This window comes from Scyliorhinus torazame, chromosome 1 (assembly GCF_047496885.1).
Source record: "Scyliorhinus torazame isolate Kashiwa2021f chromosome 1, sScyTor2.1, whole genome shotgun sequence".
NCBI lineage: Eukaryota > Metazoa > Chordata > Chondrichthyes > Carcharhiniformes > Scyliorhinidae > Scyliorhinus > Scyliorhinus torazame.
In genome coordinates, this window is record NC_092707.1 from 310,967,874 (window position 1) to 310,988,122 (window position 20,249).

A 20,249-nucleotide genomic window follows, 5' to 3' on the forward strand; every position below is an offset into this window, starting at 1 on the left:
GGAGTCTCTCGATGTTGGAGACGGAGCTGCAGGTGGAGTCTCTCGATGTTGGAGACGGAGCTGGAGGTGGAGTCTCTCAATGTTGGAGACGGAGCTGCAGGTGGAGTCTCCCGATGTTGGAGATGGAGCTGCAGGTGGAGTTTCTCGATTTTGGAGACGGAGCTGCAGGAGGAGACTCTCGATGTTGGAGATGGAGCTGCAGATGGAGTCTCCCGATGTTGGAGACGGAGCTGCAGGAGGAGCCTCTCAATGTTGGAGACGGAGCTGCAGGTGGAGTCTCCCGATGTTGGAGACGGAGCTACAGGAGGAGCCTCCCGATGTTGGAGACGGAGCTGCAGATGGAGTCTCCCGATGTTGGAGACGGAGCTGCAGGAGGAGCCTCTCAATGTTGGAGACGGAGCTGCAGGTGGAGTCTCCCGATGTTGGAGACCGGGCTGCAGGTGGAGTTTCTCGATGTTGGAGACGGAGCTGCAGATGGAGTCTCTCGATGTTGGAGATGGAGCTGCAGATGGAGTCTCCCGATGTTGGAGACGGAGCTGCAGGTGGAGACTCTCGATGTTGGAACAGGAGCTGCAGGTGGAGACTCTCGATGTTGGAGGCGGAGCTGCAGGTGGAGACTCTCGATGTTGGAGACGGAGCGGCAGGTGGAGTCTCCCGATGTTGGAGACCGGGCTGCAGGTGGAGTTTCTCGATGTTGGAGACGGAGCTGCAGATGGAGTCTCTCGATGTTGGAGACGGAGCTGCAGGTGGAGTCTCCCGATGTTGGAGACCGGGCTGCAGGTGGAGTTTCTCGATGTTGGAGACGGAGCTGCAGATGGAGTCTCTCGATGTTGGAGATGGAGCTGCAGATGGAGTCTCCCGATGTTGGAGACGGAGCTGCAGGTGGAGACTCTCGATGTTGGAACAGGAGCTGCAGGTGGAGACTCTCGATGTTGGAGGCGGAGCTGCAGGTGGAGACTCTCGATGTTGGAGACGGAGCGGCAGGTGGAGACTCTCGATGTTGGAGATGGAGCTACAGGAGGAGCCTCTCAATGTTGGAGATGGAGCTACAGGAGGAGCCTCCCGATGTTGGAGACGGAGCTGCAGGTGGAGTCTCTCGATGTTGGAGATGGAGCTACAGGAGGAGCCTCTCGATGTTGGAGATGGAGCTACAGGAGGAGCCTCTCGATGTTGGAGATGGAGCTACAGGAAGAGCCTCTCGATGTTGGAGACGGAGCTGCAGGTGGAGTCTCTCGATGTTGGAGATGGAGCTACAGGAGGAGCCTCCCGATGTTGGAGACGGAGCTGCAGGTGGAGTCTCTCGATGTTGGAGACGGAGCGGCAGGTGGAGACTCTCGATGTTGGAGACGGAGCTGCAGGTGGAGACTCTCGATGTTGGAGACCAGGCTGCAGGAGAAGCCTCTTGATGTTGGAGGCGGAGCTGCAGGTGGAATCTCTCGATGTTGGAGCAGGAACTGCAGGTGGAGTCTCTCGATGTTGGAGCAGGAACTGCAGGAGGAGCCTCTCAATGTTGGAACAGGAGCTGCAGGTGGAGACTCTCGATGTTGGAGACGGAGCTGCAGGTGGAGTCTCTCTATGTTGGAGACGGAGCTGCAGGTGAAGACTCTCGATGTTGGAGGCGGAGCTGCAGGTGGAGTCTCTCGATGTTGGAGGCGGAGCTGCAGGTGGAATCCCGCGATCTTGGAACAGGAGCTGCAGGTGGAGACTCTCGATGTTGGAGATGGAACTGCAGGAGGAGCCTCTCAATGTTGGAGCAGGAACTGCAGGTGGAATCTCTCGATGTTGGAACAGGAGCTGCAGGTGGAGTCTCTCGATGTTGGAGACGGAGCTGCAGGTGGAGACTCTCGATGTTGGAACAGGAGCTGCAGGTGAAGACTCTCGATATTGGAACAGGAGCTGCAGGTGGAGACTCTCGATGTTGGAGATGGAACTGCAGGTGGAGACTCTCAATGTTGGAGCAGGAACTGCAGGTGGAATCTCTCGATGTTGGAACAGGAGCTGCAGGTGGAGTCTCTCAATGTTGGAGGCCGAGCTGCAGGTGGAGTCTCTCGATGTTGGAACAGGAGCTGCAGGTGGAGACTCTCGATGTTGGAACAGGAGCTGCAGGTGGAGTCTCTCTATGTTGGAGGCCGAGCTGCAGGTGGAGTCTCTCGATGTTGGAACAGGAGCTGCAGGTGGAGACTCTCGATGTTGGAACAGGAGCTGCAGGTGGAGTCTCTCTATGTTGGAGGCCGAGCTGCAGGAGGAATCTCTCGATGTTGGAGACGGAGCTGCAGGAGGAATCTCTCGATGTTGGAACAGGAGCTGCAGGTGGAGACTCTCGATGTTGGAGGCCGAGCTGCAGGGTGGAGACTCTCGATGTTGGAGATGGAGCTGCAGGTGGAGTCTCTCGATGTTGGAGACGGAGCTGGAGGTGGAGTCTCTCAATGTTGGAGATGGAGCTGCAGGTGGAGTCTCTCGATGTTGGAGACGGAGCTGCAGGTGGAGTCTCTCGATGTTGGAGACGGAGCTGCAGATGGAGTCTCCCGATGTTGGAGACGGAGCTGCAGGTGGAGACTCTCGATGTTGGAACAGGAGCTGCAGGTGGAGACTCTCGATATTGGAACAGGAGCTGCAGGTGGAGACTCTCGATGTTGGAGATGGAACTGCAGGTGGAGACTCTCAATGTTGGAGCAGGAACTGCAGGTGGAATCTCTCGATGTTGGAACAGGAGCTGCAGGTGGAGTCTCTCAATGTTGGAGGCCGAGCTGCAGGTGGAGTCTCTCGATGTTGGAACAGGAGCTGCAGGTGGAGACTCTCGATGTTGGAACAGGAGCTGCAGGTGGAGTCTCTCTATGTTGGAGGCCGAGCTGCAGGTGGAGTCTCTCGATGTTGGAACAGGAGCTGCAGGTGGAGACTCTCGATGTTGGAACAGGAGCTGCAGGTGGAGTCTCTCTATGTTGGAGGCCGAGCTGCAGGAGGAATCTCTCGATGTTGGAGACGGAGCTGCAGGAGGAATCTCTCGATGTTGGAACAGGAGCTGCAGGTGGAGACTCTCGATGTTGGAGGCCGAGCTGCAGGGTGGAGACTCTCGATGTTGGAGATGGAGCTGCAGGTGGAGTCTCTCGATGTTGGAGACGGAGCTGGAGGTGGAGTCTCTCAATGTTGGAGATGGAGCTGCAGGTGGAGTCTCTCGATGTTGGAGACGGAGCTGCAGGTGGAGTCTCTCGATGTTGGAGACGGAGCTGCAGATGGAGTCTCCCGATGTTGGAGGTGGAGCTGCAGGTGGAGGCTCTCGATGTTGGAGATGGAGCTGCAGGTGGAGACTCTCGATGTTGGAGACCAGGCTGCAGGAGGAGCCTCTTGATGTTGGAGGCGGAGCTGCAGGTGGAATCTCTCGATGTTGGAGCAGGAACTGCAGGTGGAGTCTCTCGATGTTGGAGCAGGAACTGCAGGAGGAGCCTCTCAATGTTGGAACAGGAGCTGCAGGTGGAGACTCTCGATGTTGGAGACGGAGCTGCAGGTGGAGTCTCTCTATGTTGGAGACGGAGCTGCAGGTGAAGACTCTCGATGTTGGAGGCGGAGCTGCAGGTGGAGTCTCTCGATGTTGGAGGCGGAGCTGCAGGTGGAATCCCGCGATGTTGGAACAGGAGCTGCAGGTGGAGACTCTCGATGTTGGAGATGGAACTGCAGGAGGAGCCTCTCAATGTTGGAGCAGGAACTGCAGGTGGAATCTCTCGATGTTGGAACAGGAGCTGCAGGTGGAGTCTCTCGATGTTGGAGACGGAGCTGCAGGTGGAGACTCTCGATGTTGGAGATGGAACTGCAGGTGGAGACTCTCAATGTTGGAGCAGGAACTGCAGGTGGAATCTCTCGATGTTGGAACAGGAGCTGCAGGTGGAGTCTCTCAATGTTGGAGGCCGAGCTGCAGGTGGAGTCTCTCGATGTTGGAACAGGAGCTGCAGGTGGAGACTCTCGATGTTGGAACAGGAGCTGCAGGTGGAGTCTCTCTATGTTGGAGGCCGAGCTGCAGGTGGAGTCTCTCGATGTTGGAACAGGAGCTGCAGGTGGAGACTCTCGATGTTGGAACAGGAGCTGCAGGTGGAGTCTCTCTATGTTGGAGGCCGAGCTGCAGGAGGAATCTCTCGATGTTGGAGACGGAGCTGCAGGAGGAATCTCTCGATGTTGGAACAGGAGCTGCAGGTGGAGACTCTCGATGTTGGAGGCCGAGCTGCAGGGTGGAGACTCTCGATGTTGGAGATGGAGCTGCAGGTGGAGTCTCTCGATGTTGGAGACGGAGCTGGAGGTGGAGTCTCTCAATGTTGGAGATGGAGCTGCAGGTGGAGTCTCTCGATGTTGGAGACGGAGCTGCAGGTGGAGTCTCTCGATGTTGGAGACGGAGCTGCAGATGGAGTCTCCCGATGTTGGAGACGGAGCTGCAGGTGGAGACTCTCGATGTTGGAACAGGAGCTGCAGGTGGAGACTCTCGATATTGGAACAGGAGCTGCAGGTGGAGACTCTCGATGTTGGAGATGGAACTGCAGGTGGAGACTCTCAATGTTGGAGCAGGAACTGCAGGTGGAATCTCTCGATGTTGGAACAGGAGCTGCAGGTGGAGTCTCTCAATGTTGGAGGCCGAGCTGCAGGTGGAGTCTCTCGATGTTGGAACAGGAGCTGCAGGTGGAGACTCTCGATGTTGGAACAGGAGCTGCAGGTGGAGTCTCTCTATGTTGGAGGCCGAGCTGCAGGTGGAGTCTCTCGATGTTGGAACAGGAGCTGCAGGTGGAGACTCTCGATGTTGGAACAGGAGCTGCAGGTGGAGTCTCTCTATGTTGGAGGCCGAGCTGCAGGAGGAATCTCTCGATGTTGGAGACGGAGCTGCAGGAGGAATCTCTCGATGTTGGAACAGGAGCTGCAGGTGGAGACTCTCGATGTTGGAGGCCGAGCTGCAGGGTGGAGACTCTCGATGTTGGAGATGGAGCTGCAGGTGGAGTCTCTCGATGTTGGAGACGGAGCTGGAGGTGGAGTCTCTCAATGTTGGAGATGGAGCTGCAGGTGGAGTCTCTCAATGTTGGAGACGGAGCTGCAGGTGGAGTCTCTCGATGTTGGAGACGGAGCTGCAGATGGAGTCTCCCGATGTTGGAGGTGGAGCTGCAGGTGGAGGCTCTCGATGTTGGAGATGGAGCTGCAGGTGGAGACTCTCGATGTTGGAGACGGAGCTGCAGGTGAAGACTCTCGATGTTGGAGACCAGGCTGCAGGTGGAGTCTCTCGATGTTGGAGACGGAGCTGCAGGTGGAGACTCTCGATGTTGGAGACCAGGCTGCAGGAGGAGTCTCTCGATGTTGGAGGCCGAGCTGCAGGTGGAGACTCTCGATGTTGGAGACGGAGCTGCAGGTGGAGACTCTCGATGTTGGAGACAGAGCTGCAGGTGGAGACTCTCGATGTTGGAGACCAGGCTGCAGGTGGAGTCTCTCGATGTTGGAGACCAGGCTGCAGGTGGAGACTCTCGATGTTGGAGACCAGGCTGCAGGTGGCGTCTCTCGATGTTGGAGGCCGAGCTGCAGGTGAAGACTCTCGATGTTGGAGATGGAGCTGCAGGAGGAGCCTCTCAATGTTGGAGCAGGAACTGCAGGTGGAGTCTCTCAATGTTGGAGACCAGGCTGCAGGTGGAGACTCTCGATGTTGGAGACCAGGCTGCAGGTGGAGACTCTCGATGTTGGAGACCAGGCTGCAGGTGGCATCTCTCGATGTTGGAGGCCGAGCTGCAGGTGAAGACTCTCGATGTTGGAGATGGAGCTGCAGGAGGAGCCTCTCAATGTTGGAGCAGGAACTGCAGGTGGAGCCTCTCTATATTGGAACAGGAGCTGCAGGTAGAATCTCTCGATGTTGGAACAAGAGCTGCAGGTGGAGTCTCGTGATGGGGGATGCAGGGGGAAGAATGGAATGCCAATCTTCACAAATGACCCACAGGCTACCATGCATCATCTGATCGATGCACTGCAGCAAGTCCACAAAGGTTCTTCAGCAGCACTCCCTGGAGTGATCAGCTGAGGCAGGTAAAAGGATAGGGCTGACAGAGGCATGGCATTTGTAGAAAACGCTGCTGCCCTCAACACTAATGTGTATGGCACGGTCAAAGATCTATAGTTGTCTTTATTTGCAGACTGCATGGACTGCACTGGGACAAGGAGGAATCACTGCATCACAGATGGTGGCTCATGTCCCAGTTCCCATTCAGTGAGGTAAATGGGGTAGAGGTTTCACTTATCCTGCGAGGGTGGGAGGGATATAAGGTAATTCATCCTTTCCTGTCCTCTGAAGAATCCAGTTGGCACTCACCATCCTGATGTTGGGGAGTCGGGCAAGCCTCTGCCTTCCACTCCTCGGGTAAAGGATGTTCATCCTCTCCTCCACTTCCAATGAAGCATCATCTGGGTGCCGCTGCTCCTCGGGTTTTACGTTCCATGTCGTAGTCCATATTTAACATTAATTAAGATACCTGGATATGATGGCGGGGCATTCAACTTACTGCCATGATTTCCCACTGGACTTCGTGGCGGACAACACTCTTGCTTCCTCACCCCCGCCATGGGACTTAGCCCGGAATGGAAAAACCCAGCCACAATTTACAAAAGAAAGTCTCCATAATGCCTATATTGGCCCCCACAACTTTTGGAAATGTTAATTTCGAAACTATTTTAGAAGACAGAACTCATTCACCAACCCAATGATGCTGGAAAGTGCAGGATTTTCCCAACACCCTTACTTTTGTTAAAGGGCTATTCAGGAATCCAGGATGTTGAATTGACATAAGATTTGAGATGTTACCATTGAAAAGGCAGGGTGGGCAGAGTTATACGAATCACAATCACGGGTTTGACCTTTATACTATATGATGGTGTGTTTAGGGACAGAAAATCACAGATGTAATAAACAGTGAAAAGAATACTGAGTTGTACTGAGCTGAGGATTTTGACTTTAAAAAAAATATATTTAGAATACCCAATTTATTTTTTCCAATTAAGGGGCAATTCAGCATGTTCAATCCACCTAGCCTGCACATCTTTGGGTTGTAGGGGCGAAACCCACACAAACACGGGGAGAATGTGCAAACTCCACACAGAGAGTGACCCAGAGCTGGGATCGAACCTGGGACCTCGGCGCTGTGAGGCAGCACTGCTAACTACTGCGCCACTGTGCTGCCCCGGATTTTGACCTTTTGACTGTGCCCATAAACGGGATTTTCCTTCGCACCTCCAACAGCACTGCAGGATTGGAATATAAGCAGCTCCAAGAAAAGTCTGGGGCAGGATGTTTAACTATTGTACAACTCAGTTCACTTGAAAATCCTAACAATATGTTGCCATTTGTTATTTCAGTTGTATTCTTTTTCATTTTGATAATCCTTTGAGGTAAAATGATCAAATACATCAGTTAATGAGACTTGCTAATTGTCTCTGAAATGTAGGAGAGCTTATACCGTGATTGTTGAAATATAAAACTCATTTGTATAGTGAACAAAATTTCAATTATTTTGTTAAAAAGAATGAAAAACTTCATTTGCATTTCCTGCCAAGAACCCCAATTTGCCATAGCTTCTGGTTTTGAAGGGAATGTGATGGGATTTTCATACTGAAAAATTGAATCTTATCAAGCAACAATTGTTTTCCTGTGTCCCAAGCGGGGAATTGCATTCAACTTAATACAGGGTCTGATCAATTTTTTCGAATTAAAACCACTTTGTTAAAAAGAATAACCAATTATACTTCACAAACATTTGGATTAAATCATCCTCAATGCACATTTTCACATGTTGAAGGGAAGATATACAATTGGTCATTTATATTGGAACTATCGACCCATCACCCAATCTTTTGCTTTGCATTTTACAGCAGATGATACAATTGGTCACTTTGCCTTATTTCTTCACTGCCGCTTTTGTGTTTCTTATTGCAATACTGCTTTTAATTCAAGATGCTGGGGCTCCCAGGGCTCTGGAACCTCAGAATCACAGAATTGTTAATGAGCAGGAGGCGGCCATTTGAACCATTGGGCAGAATTTTGCAGACCCGTAAGCACAAATTACTGCTGCTTTTTAAAAAGGGGACCAGCCACCATAAGAAGGAAGGAGATGAGCAGCACTGTCTGCACTGAGCACCAGGGGGAGTCTAAGGGGCCAGAGCTCGCTGGCCAGCTCCAGAGAATGGAGTTGGGCTTGAGGGTGTCTGGAGGGAGGGTTCAGAGGTATGTGCTGTTGGTTAGGGATGGGGGGCTGGGATGGGTGTTTGGGATGAGGGTCACGGTTGGTGTGCGTAATCCTGAAGTCTGCTATCTATTGCTGAAAAATTATTAGAGGGCTGTGTTAGTCTGCTGCCTGTGTTGTTTAAAAGTTCTTACAGGGCTGTGACATGGGGATATGGGATGGAGGTGGGCCACATGGGGTGGGGTGTGATGTGAGTCAAGGAGTTGGACCTAATGAGCTGGTTGGATAAGACCCTGAAAGAGAAGGCAACATGGTTCACAGCCTGGGTGGGAAGGTATCAAACCCTCTGGAGTGGCTATCCAGGAATCGTAAGTGTAAAGGCATGACAGCAATAAGATCTTGGATTTATGCAGCCTTAGTAAGAAGCGTGCTGATTAGCTGTGCCAATCCCCGAATCAGAAAGCAGTTGCACCCTCTGACATTCCAGAGACTCATACTCGTCAAACTAATTGGCCATCTGTAGTTAACCCTTAACAATGCAGCTCCCAAAGTCTTAATATCAAGGAATGGGATGAATACTCAGGGTTCAAGGCTAAACGTTTTGGTACACGGAATCGAGAGGCACTGGGCTTGCTTATGTGCCGGACCCCAATTCCTGTCAGTGAGGATACATTAGCCCCCAGGCGGACATCACCATCTAGTTGGCAATGTCCATTAAGGATATGTGAGCATATAAACCTCTTGTCAGAACCCCCAGTGATGTAGAAAATAAGAGAGGGGAGAACCAGATGGGCGGCTAAAGGCAACTCTGATTGGGCGAGTGCAAAGTCCAGCGCCAGTCCTGCAATGGAGATGGGAGGTCACCTGACCTCTGAGTGAGCGGTAGCTGCCAGGTGAGGTGTAGGACTGGTTGCTTCTAGGTCCGGGAGACCAATGGGTCGGGGAAGTACTCATGTTATCCGGCTGTGACATCAATAATAATAATAATCTTTATTATTGTCACAAGTAGGCTTACATTGACACTGCAATGAAGTTACTGTGAACATCCCCTAGTCGCCACATTCCAGCGCCTGTTCGGGTACACTGAGGGAGAATTCAGAATGTCCAATTCACCTAACAAGCACGTCTTTCAGGACTTGTGAGAGAAAACCGGAGCATCCGGAGCAAACCCACACAGGGAGAATGTGCACAATCCGCACAGACAGTGACCCAAGCGGGAAGCAAACCTGGAATTCTGGCACTGTGAAGCAACAGTGCGAATCACCGTGCTACCATGCTGCGCTGCCTGCCTATCTCCCATCCCTCGCAGGAATCCGATCGATAGCGGTATGGAGCCAGTGGAGCTGGCCATTGTACTTATTTCAGCACTGGAGGAGCATAGACCTCCAGCAGCAAGGTGCGGTGGAACCGAGGAACAATCGAGCAGGAGGAGACCAGGGAGCTGCAGGGCCGACTCGGGGGCCAGAGGCCACACCAGCTGTGCAGGGGGTACAAAGGCACAGAAGGAGACCGAGGATGTGCAGGACCCAAATGTCCTTCATGCAGCTCCTAGACAATATGTGCCATAGAAGACTCCGCCTCACCAGGGAGACTGTGCGGTACGTACCTGTGCCACATCCTTCCATGACTTGGCACCACATGATGGTGGAGGGCACCCACTCCTTGTGGCCATAAATGTCACAGCAGCCCTCAGTTTGTATGCAACAGGTCGTTCCAGGGCAAAAGGATGATCTGTATGGCATCTTGCAGGCATCCCTCATAAGTGCATACTTGACCTCACGGATGCACTCCATGGAAGGCTTTGGAATTTATTAATTTCGACCTGGACCAGGCCCAGCAAGACGAGAGGGCTAAAGGCCTCGGCAACATAGCTGGTCAATCACAGTCGACGGGGCGATCGACTGCACCCATGTTGCTCTTCGCACATCATGACATCAGGCAGTCACCTTCAAAAACAGGAAAGGGTTCCACTCTCTCAATGTGCAGCCGGTTTGACTACCAGATGCGATTCATGCACATGTGTGCCCGTTTTCCAGTGAGTGTGCATGATAGTTACATCCTCGGGCAATCGCAGATCCCTGGTGTTTTCGAGTGTCACCCCAGGCTGAGGGATGGCTTGTGGGAGACAAGTGATACGCCCTGAGGTCTTGGTTGATGACGCCAGTGCGGAGGCCAGAGTTTGCAGCAGAGGCCCGGTACAACGAGTGCCACCGATATGTGATAGAGCGGTGTATTAGCCTCCTGATGGCGCACGTCCGAATGAACATTTCACCGACTGCCAGTATCCTGCCTTCTCGCTGTAACCTTGCAGGGTTAACCCTGCAGATTGTTTCTGTTCAAATGATCATCTAATTCTATCTTGAATGCCTCGATTGAAGCTGCCTCCATCACACTCTCAGGCATTGAATTCCTTTTACTTTATGATATAGCAAGAGAGGAATAAATGAACATGTGCAAGAATAGTTACTTTTGTTTTCCTATAATGGACTTTTCCGAATGCCTTGATAGAATCCATTCAGATAAAGCTTCTCAGAGAAAGTAGAGCGGCCAATTGCATTGCAGAAGATTGTTTACTGTCAGCTTCCCAGTTTCTTGATTTCGAGGGTAATGTAAATGTCAAAATCTGCATTACTGTCAGCATCAGTGGCGATTCGAATGGGATATTAAAATCCACTCCACTTGGAGCAGAGTTCCGGCAGTCTGTATAATTGCAATTCGCAGTGCAAAAGCAGAGTAATTTCAATTGACACGCAGTATGCTGATCCACCACTTAACGTACCGTGGTTGGACCTGCAGAAAATAGTCGAGGAGGCAGTTAAATATCCTGGTTGTAACCGGCATTAAAAATAATAAGAACTGTTAGGATTTGCTGTTCATGGTATGCCAATGTCAACCGCAGCGAAATCCAGACTCCCACTGCTCGGCATAGGATAATAGATAATTGAACAAAACATGAAGTAAAAAGATATGGCTTGGATTTCCTTAGTGTATGGAATATCTGTAGGTCCATGTCCTTCAACAATGGTCCTGACATGGTCTCAGGCTCCATGCTGCCGTTGAAGTTTATTCAGTCCCAAAAAGAAGCAAAATGTTGGCTGTGTCAGTGAGAGTGACATTCACTCAAATTGTATGCACAAGGGTGAGATGCCATTTAACAGCAGGCATCCACTGTCTAGATAATTTCAATGGTGACTAAATTATGGCTGAATGAAGGAATCCAAGATGATGTGATATAAAGGTCATTGTTCATCTACTTGGAGAAATAAGGGACTCACATTCCTTGTGGCAAGGGGGGTAGTCCCCCCATTCCTTGGATTGTGGGGGAGGGGAGTTGCTTGGGGTTTATTTTCTGTGCCGTTTGGGACACTCTTTTTAAAGAGTGTCCCGATCTCTGTGGAGCCAGCCGTTCCAGCCCCGCCCTACCACAGTAATGGCGTAAACCACGTCCCGTGAATTTATTTTTCAAAATGGCTCAGGATCTGGACGAAAAACTCGTCTGTGCAGCTAGAGAACTCCACTCCGGATTTCAGTCTGGACCTGACACTTTGAAAATATATGGCAAAATTCCACTCACCCAACATTTTTACTGATGTAAGACTGAAACCAAAAGGGAACAAAGACCCCGAGCGAACGCGTTTAGCCGCGTGTTTCCCGGCACTCGCAGTGCTGAAAAACACATGGCTATTCAACGCGACCCGCTTTGAATAAGGGGCCTAAACGGGAATGCACGGCCGAGGCTGCGCAAAACCCCTTTTTTTACAACACTCACGCAGGGGTATCCTGGCCCAATTGCGTGCACACTAGAAATGCCAGCTTGGCACCTTGACAGTGCCAGGCTGGCATCCAGGTGGCACTGCCAGGGTACCCAGGTGAAATAAACAATGTCAGGGCACCACCCTGCCCAAAGTACATGCAGCTGGGGGCCTCCAATCCCCTTGGCGACCCTCACAAGTGCCGTTCCGTCTGGTCATTTGTGGGCACCAGCACCAAACGGAGCTCCCCGACACAAATCCGAAAGCCTCAGGTACTTCGCGAATCTGCACATTGGAATAAGGCTTACTGCCTCACTCTAATATGAAGATTTGCCAAAAATCACATTGAATCTCGCAAGGTGTTATGACCGAGTAGATCCCAGGAGAGGGTTCTTCGGGCTTTCACCGGCCACGCTGCTTTTCCCACCACCAGTGAACGATGCGCCACCTCCCACCGCCAGGAAGCATGTGGCCGGGAGGCGGGAGAATCCCGCCTAATATGTAGTGCAAAAAAAAAGAAAATTTTAAAGGTAAAGTTTTTGGGCACAGCGAAGGAAAGTATTTTAGAAATGGTGATGAGTGAACAGGATTTTTGTGTGGAATAAGATAAGCAGGAATTTGGATGAGTTCCATTTTGCAGGAGTTGCAACTTGGAAGACCAGTCCAGGGAGAACTGGAATGATTGAGTGTGCAGGTGACAAAGGCATGAAGAAGGGTTTCGGCAACAGATGGACTCAGATACATTCAAAGGTAAGCCATGCCACAGAGGTGATAGCTGGCGTACTTTGTGTTGTAAAGATTTCAAAACTTAGCTCAGTGTTGAATAGGCTACCAAGGTTGCAGATGGCCTAGTTCAGTCCTCTTCAGTCAAAGTACTGGGCAAGTCAGTAAATATGTAGACCCTAAAATGTCCTTATGTAGAAATTAAGCCAAAGTTTACTTGTTCATGATCTTTCCAACAGGAACTTGTGTCCAAATTTCCTGTGGAACACATTTGTTAAGTCCTGACATAAAACCTGCTCACCTTTGTTAAGCAAGGATTCATTCGGGGTGGGGGGAGCGGTAAAGTGGGCAAAGCTGCTGTTAACGCCATGACTTTACAAAGAAGCAGGAATACGCAGACCAGCATCGGCAAAACAAAAATTGAAACCAGAACTTGTAAAATGAACAGTTTGAGAACGTTCCTGTCCAGCGATGCAAGTGTGACAACTGAAGGAAGGAGGAAGTATTTTTATTTGCTTAAAAAAACCCTGAAAGCCTCACCCAGATGAGACTGAGCAGAAAGGAGCATTTTGAAGTAAATTTAAATAGTAAAGCAAGCATTCAAAAGAGCAATATCTGTTATTACCTCAGAGCAGCTTTTTCATAGCTAATACGTGATTTCTGGCAGTAAAGAAGATCCTGTCATCACTACATAGTTGGGTTACAATCCCAGTTATGTTGAGATTGTCTCCAGCGCCGCCCTCTGCTGGAATTAGCAGGATCAAATGAAAACCTCTCACCTGCAAGCAGCACGTTAGGCACATGACTTGCCCCTGCCCACTGAGCAGAAATTCAGGTACCGCTGCCTGTTTCCACCCAGCTTGTGTTCCCATCGGCCTTGTGAGCATAAAGCTTATTTGGCTAAGTCGTTATTTTTTTTTAACTCAGGTTATTTGGGATCCAAATTGCTTGCCTCTCCTGGATCCACCATTGCGGTTGAGATACACTTGTGGGAGGTTACTATGCCTCATTTACTCAGAATACTGGCTGCCACACAACTGGCAAGTTTGGAGGTCAGCATCAAAATGGGAGGCATGGTAGCACAGTGGTTATCACTGATGCTTCACAGCGCCAGGGACCCGGGTTCAATTCCCGGCTTGGGTCACTGTCTGTGCAGAGTCTGCACGTTCTCCCCGTGTCTGCGTCAGTTTCCTCCGGGTGCTCTGGTTTCCTCCCACAAGTCCCGAAAGACATGCTTGTTAGATGAATTGGACATTCTGAATTCTCCCTCAATGTGTCATGGGAGTGTCTCTTTAAGAAATGTTTTGTCTTATCAAATGGCTTCAGTGATGTCATTGTGTGGGTGGCGCTGGGTTGTGGCTCTGGGATTTACTTTCATTTTGAGCTGGGAGCTGTTGTGTGGTCCTGAGTTTTTCTGCTTTCGTTTTCACAGTTGGAAGCTTCGTTTTCACAGTTGGAATTCAGTCAGAGAAGTCTTGTCTTGTCTCTCTCTCTATCTGCACGTTAAAAGGTGTCTCCAGATCACTTGATAATTTAAAAGTGATAACTGTTTTCTGGAAGGAATTCAAACCTGCTGTTTTGGACAGGAAACAAGCAGTACCTATACCAGGTCTTGAGTGCTGTGTGCTGGGCCACACCTTTGAAAAGGGTTTTCTGGTTTATGGGATCTCGTTATCAAATTGCGACAGCTTAAAGGGGGAATTTATTAAGGGTTATATATAGAGTACTGTAGCTGTGTGGGGTATTTAACAGTAACTTCATTGCAGTGTTAATGTAAGCCTACTTGTGACACTAATAAAGATTATTATAAGTGGGTTAACTTGCAGTTTAAGGAGTTGCAAGCTTTGTTTACTCCTATCTTCATCATTTGCATTTCAAGGCAGTGAGGAAACACAGAAATTTACAGAGACCCTGTGAAAATGGGCCTCCACCACCTTCTTGGCGTTATAGCTCTGAAGTTATAACGGGAGACTGCAAATTTTCCCTTACTTTTCAATGAGAGTCAGCATCAGTAAACATTAATCTAAATATCGGCGGGGGGGGGGGGGGGGGGGGGTTCTGAATATTTCAGGATAATCTTTTTTCCCTCAATTTTTGTGTTGTACTGCTTTGATTGAAAAGTACTTTAAACAGTAATTATTTTTTTAGTCTATATCCCGAGCTTGTGTTGAAGAATTGAAGATTGTAATAAATAACCTTCCTCGTCACTTTTGTTTTGACACCTAACAACTAACCTGCAGCTCAGGAAGCTGCAGCTCCAGGTTTCTATGGAAATACTAAGCTCCTGGTCTGCATTGGAGTAACTGTACGTAATCCCTCGGATTACTTCAGTGAAATTTACATAGCCGCACCTTATTTAAATACGGTCCAGTGAAGGCAGATGGAAAGCCAGAAAAGAAGTATGGACATAGTGCAACTCAACTGCAGAATGGGAGTGACGGATTAGTGCCCATTTTTCCTTTCCATCACACCTATTCTTCAGCAAGGCAGAAATCAGTTGATCTTCCTGTGGCCAGTGGCTCTTTTTAGTGCAGTTCATTCTATGAATGCTACATTTTTTTGAAAGGAGAGTAAGCGTGAACAATTATCAGCCAGATCAGTAATTGACTTGAATTGAAGTGGGCTATAACCTCAGTTCTGTCATTGACTTCATTCCCTGTGTAAAATAATGGATGGCAGCTAATAATAGGTTGAAGAAAAAATTGACAAAAACTTTGCTCTCTTAGAGGCAGTGCTGAACAAGATTGAAAGTGGCAGTTCTGTAGAAACTACAGTGCAACCTGCTCAATTAATTCACCTCCAATTAATTGTGTTGGGATTATAAGATTTGTTATATATATTTTGTGACTGCTGCTTTAAATTTAGGATAAATCTAGGATAGACGTGTGACCTCTCCTGCAATCTGCCTGGCAGTAAGCTTGGGTGGTTTTATTTTTTAGAGATCAAAGGAAGGCTTAAATTGTTTTGTGGGGAAGAAGGGGCAAGTTGAAACTGGTAGCAGTCTCTGAATTTACCATGAGTAGACCCTAAGTCTCCCAAAGTCCAAGAAAAGTGTTGTAGGTATTGGGTTCTAGGACGAAAGGGAGTTATGTCTCAATAGGTAATTAATATTTTGAATGAGATACAAGGTTAATAGTGTTTCACATTGCCATGGGAAGAAGAGAGAAGAAGCAATTCTGATATCAGGTTACAGGCTTCCTTACAAATTAACAAATATCACAAGTTGACAGCAGAAGTTGTGTGCTCAGCAGGCAGATGTGAAAGTGTACAAACTCAGCAATAGCATGATGGGAAAAATAGCCAACTTATGTAACCAAGTATTAGAAATCTATGTCAGCTAGTGCCAAGATCAGACCCTGACAAACTAGACAAAGCTAAGAATCCACATAATCGTATCATACAAGGCCAGAAGAGGGAAGATAGTGCCTGACCTTAGTAAAACCTGATAACAAAGCCACGATCTAGGAATGTCCTAATAACACAACTTCCTCATGACCTAGGTCCATCTGCGTCAAGGCATCATGAGGGCACAGGTGAAAAACAAAATAGGACCACGTCTTATTTCCTCTAAAAACAAACTACTGCAAATAAGCCAAGTCAGGGTCTTTTCCATGACAACATGTTTGATCAGAAGTTATGACTGTATTGACATTTTTGAACAAGGTCTGTTTTTGTAAAATGATCCAGCTTGTGTATAAATATTGAACGTTTTCTCCATGTCTTTGCGAGCTTGAGAAAGAATGAGCAGGTTTACCTTAACAGCTCTCTCTCTCTCTAACCTGTAGCCATCTGCATGCAGACTTTGGTCAATAAAGACAAAGTTATTTATTTCGAAACAGAGTTGTAAAGTTGTTTTTTCTCACAGTCTTGAAGTAGGAAAGATTTTAAAAGACGACAGAGAGCTTGACTTTGTGGGCTACCACAGCTGGATGTGGGAGGGAAGCAGCTTTTAGTCAAGGAGACATATCCTGTAGCCATCTATGGATTTAGGGTAATTTGGTCTGACACATTCAGGGGAAGACAAATAATTGGAACAGGTTATACTGCTGGTAGTGGATTTAAGAAACTCTCTGATTACTGAGCACAGCACCTTGAGTGTAGTTCAAAGATACTACTCTGTAAAACAGGAGTTGAGAAGCTGAGAGGAACTACGGTCAGTTTGGTAAAAGAACTGTAATTCCATTGAGGGTGTGATATGTGATCAGCATAAAAGAATAATGTCACTTTCTGCAGTTAATGTATATGTTCCCTCCAAAAGAAAATAATGTTTACTCATGGTGTTATTACAGTCATTTGTAACAGTAAAATGTTTAAGACATGCAATCTTGGTTCATTCTTTCAGCTATCAACTGGAAGTTTTGAATCTCTTTTTAAAAAGAGATTTAGTTAACACAGAGCTCCATACAATAATTTGGCACTCTGCTATTAATGTTGGCAATAACAGTAGAACCTTGTAACCATCTGACAAACTCATGATATCCTTCGACTGCTGCGGAAAGAAATCTGAAAAACCACTGCATTTCACTTCTGTTCTAGGAAAGAAAGATGCTTTTCAAAGCAGTTAATTTTACAGATACTCAATCAATTAACATGGAATTCATTTTATTCCAGCCATCACTGAACTGGTTCATCTGCACCATTCCAGCTAAAGCACAAATGTCATCCCTCACGAAATAAATCTTTGAAGGCAATAATATTTAAAGCCCCAGAGATTTCATTTAAAATAAAATGATTTAGCTGCAATATATAAAGTTACCCCCACAAGTTACAGATCACAGAAATCATCCTGGCCTTGTGCTGTTAATGATCTTCCAGACAAGTTCAAAATTCACACTGTGCTTCATTTAACACATCTGCTTGTATTAGAATGGCCATGGCCTGCCTTCTTAACCATGAAGAATGTGGGGAGATTGAGTGTCACAGACTAACCCTACAGGTACTTAATATTCTAATAAAAGTGCTGCTCCTGACCTTTGCCCTGTGCACTATGAACGGAATTGTCAGAGTTGATATTTACCCCACCGTTTAATCATGGAAGCAAAAGAAAAGAGATCTAGTTAATAACCTGATCCCCAGCACTAAATATACAAACTGTTTTTTCTGCCCTGCTGAGGTACTTGAAATCGCACTGTTAAAAGTCTTTAAAAATCCGCAGAACACTCCATACCTGTTCTGTTTTAAATCAAAACTTGCTCATTTAAATTGCATGAAATGGCACAATGGCATAATAGTTAGCACTGCTGCCTTAATGCCAGGGGTCTGGCATTGGGTAACTGTCTGTGTGGAGATTTTACTTTCTCCCCGCGTCGGCGTATATTTCCTCCGGGTGCTCCGTTTTCCTTCCACAGTCCAAAGATGTGCAGATTCCCACTGCCTTAGGAAAGTGGGCAGCATAATCAAAGACCCCTCCCAACCGGCTTACTCACTCTTCCAACCTCTTCCATTGGGCAGGAGATACAAAAGTCTGAGAACACTCACGAACAGAATCAAAAACAGCTTCTTCCCCGCTGTTACCAGACTCCTAAATAACCCTCTTATGGACTGATCTGATTAATACTACACTCCTGTAGGCTTCACCTGATGCCGGTATCTATGTATTTACATTGTGTACCTTGTGTTGCCCTATTATGTATTTTCTTTTTATTTTGTATTATTTTCATGTACTAAATGATCTGTTTGAGCTGCTCGCAGAAAAATACTTTTCACTGTATGTACTTCGGTACACATGACAATAAACAAATCTAATCTAATCCAAGATTAGGTAGATTGGCCATACAAAATTGTCCCTTAGTGTCCAAAGGTTAGATGGGTTTACAGGGATAGGGCGGAGGAGTGGTCCTATGTAGGCCCATTTCTCTCTCCATTTAAGTAGCATACTGCTTTTCTATTCTTCCTGCCAAAGTGGAAAAGTTCACACTTTCCCACATTATACTCCATCTGCCAAATTTTGCTCACTTACTCAATATATCTATATCCCTCTGTGGAATATTTTATGTCATCTTGATGACTTAATTTCTTAACTACCTTTGTGCCATTTGCAAAGTTAGCTACCATAGATTTGGTCCCTTCATCCAAGTCATTGAAGTTAATTTTTTAAAAGTTCAGCTCCCAGCGGTGATCCGTGTGACACTCCACCAGTCTCACCCTCAAAATCCGAAAATGGCCCATTTATCCCTGTTCTCTAATTCCTGTTAGCTAGCCAATCATTTGTCCATGCCAATGGGCGCAATTTTCTGGCTGTTCCCCCCAGTGAAATCTTCCGGCTCCACTGGCAGAAGGTCCTGCCATCGGCGAATGCCAAACGTCTTCCCCACTGCAAAGCATGCCATGGAGGAGGCAGGATGTCCCGCCCCATATGTTTCCGGCTACACCATGAGCTCTTACTTTGTGTAGTAAATCTGCTGTCCTTACCTGGGTCTGATGTGCATGTGACACCAGACCCACAGCAATGTTTTTGACTCTTGACAACCTTTTGGAATGGTTTAGCAAGCCACTCAGTTCAAAGGAAATTAGTGATGGGCAACAAATGCTGGCCATGCTAGTGACACCTAGATCCCATGAGGGAATTGTGTCATGGAGGCACAGTGGTCAGTATTGCTGCCTCACAGCGTCAGGGACCTGGGTTCAATTTCGGCCTTGGGTGACTGTTTTTGTGGCGGTTGCGCGTTCTCCCTGTGTCTGTGTGGGTTTTCTCCGGGTGCTCTGGTTTCCTCTCACAGTCCAAAGATGTGCAGGTTAGGTGGATTGGCCATGCTAAATTGACCCTTAGTGTCCAGGGATGTGCAGGTTAGGTGGGGTTAATGGGTTTACAGGGATAGGGTGGGGAACTAGGCCTGGGTAGGGTGCTCTTTCAGAGGGTGGGTGCAGACTCGATGGGCCAAATAGCCTCCTCCTGCCTCTCAAGCAGGTGATGAGGAGTAGCTTTCTTGAATCACTGCAATTCCTTGTCTTAGCCATTTGCTTTAACTAAGACCATAAGACCATAAGACATAGGAGCGGAAGTAAGGCCATTCGGCCCATTCAGTCCACTCCACCATTCAATCATGGCTGATTTCAACTCCATTTACCCGCTCTCTCTCCATAGCCCTTAATTCCTCGAGAAATCAAGAATTTATCAACTTCTGTCTTAGTGCCTGTTCAGGTATTCACAGGGAGCTCATTGGTCATGCCCCTTCTGGTCCCACAACAATATATGGGAGAAATAAAAACTTATCTTTTCCCAAGTGGCCTCCAATTGTCCCCTTACTGACCACTTGCAAGCTCATGCAATGCAGATATCAATAAGTGGAGGTTGTGTGGTGAACAGGTGAACACCTGAGCCAACTTGATTAGCACTGCAAAATGCCAGAGGTCATATTGGGAGTGAGCATGGTAACGACAACTGCTGACCTACCATTTTTTAAATCATTATCATAGAATTTACAATGCAGAAGGAGGCTATTCAGCCCATCGGGTCTGCACCGGCTCCCGGAAAGAGCACCCCACCCAAGGTCAACACCTCCACCCTATCCCCATAACCCAGCAACCCCACCCAACATAGATTACAATTTTGGCTTGAAGGCTCCCTGTGCCACTGCTAGAGACTTTGAAA

The 20,249-nt window shown here is 48.1% G+C and overlaps 1 protein-coding gene across 2 annotated transcripts in view; it reads right to left on the reverse strand.

The window, feature by feature from the left end:
* The window catches only part of ccdc85a (coiled-coil domain containing 85A), a 1,121,509-nt gene that overhangs the window by 765,724 nt on the left and 335,536 nt on the right, over positions 1-20,249 (reverse strand). The window lies entirely within an intron of this gene.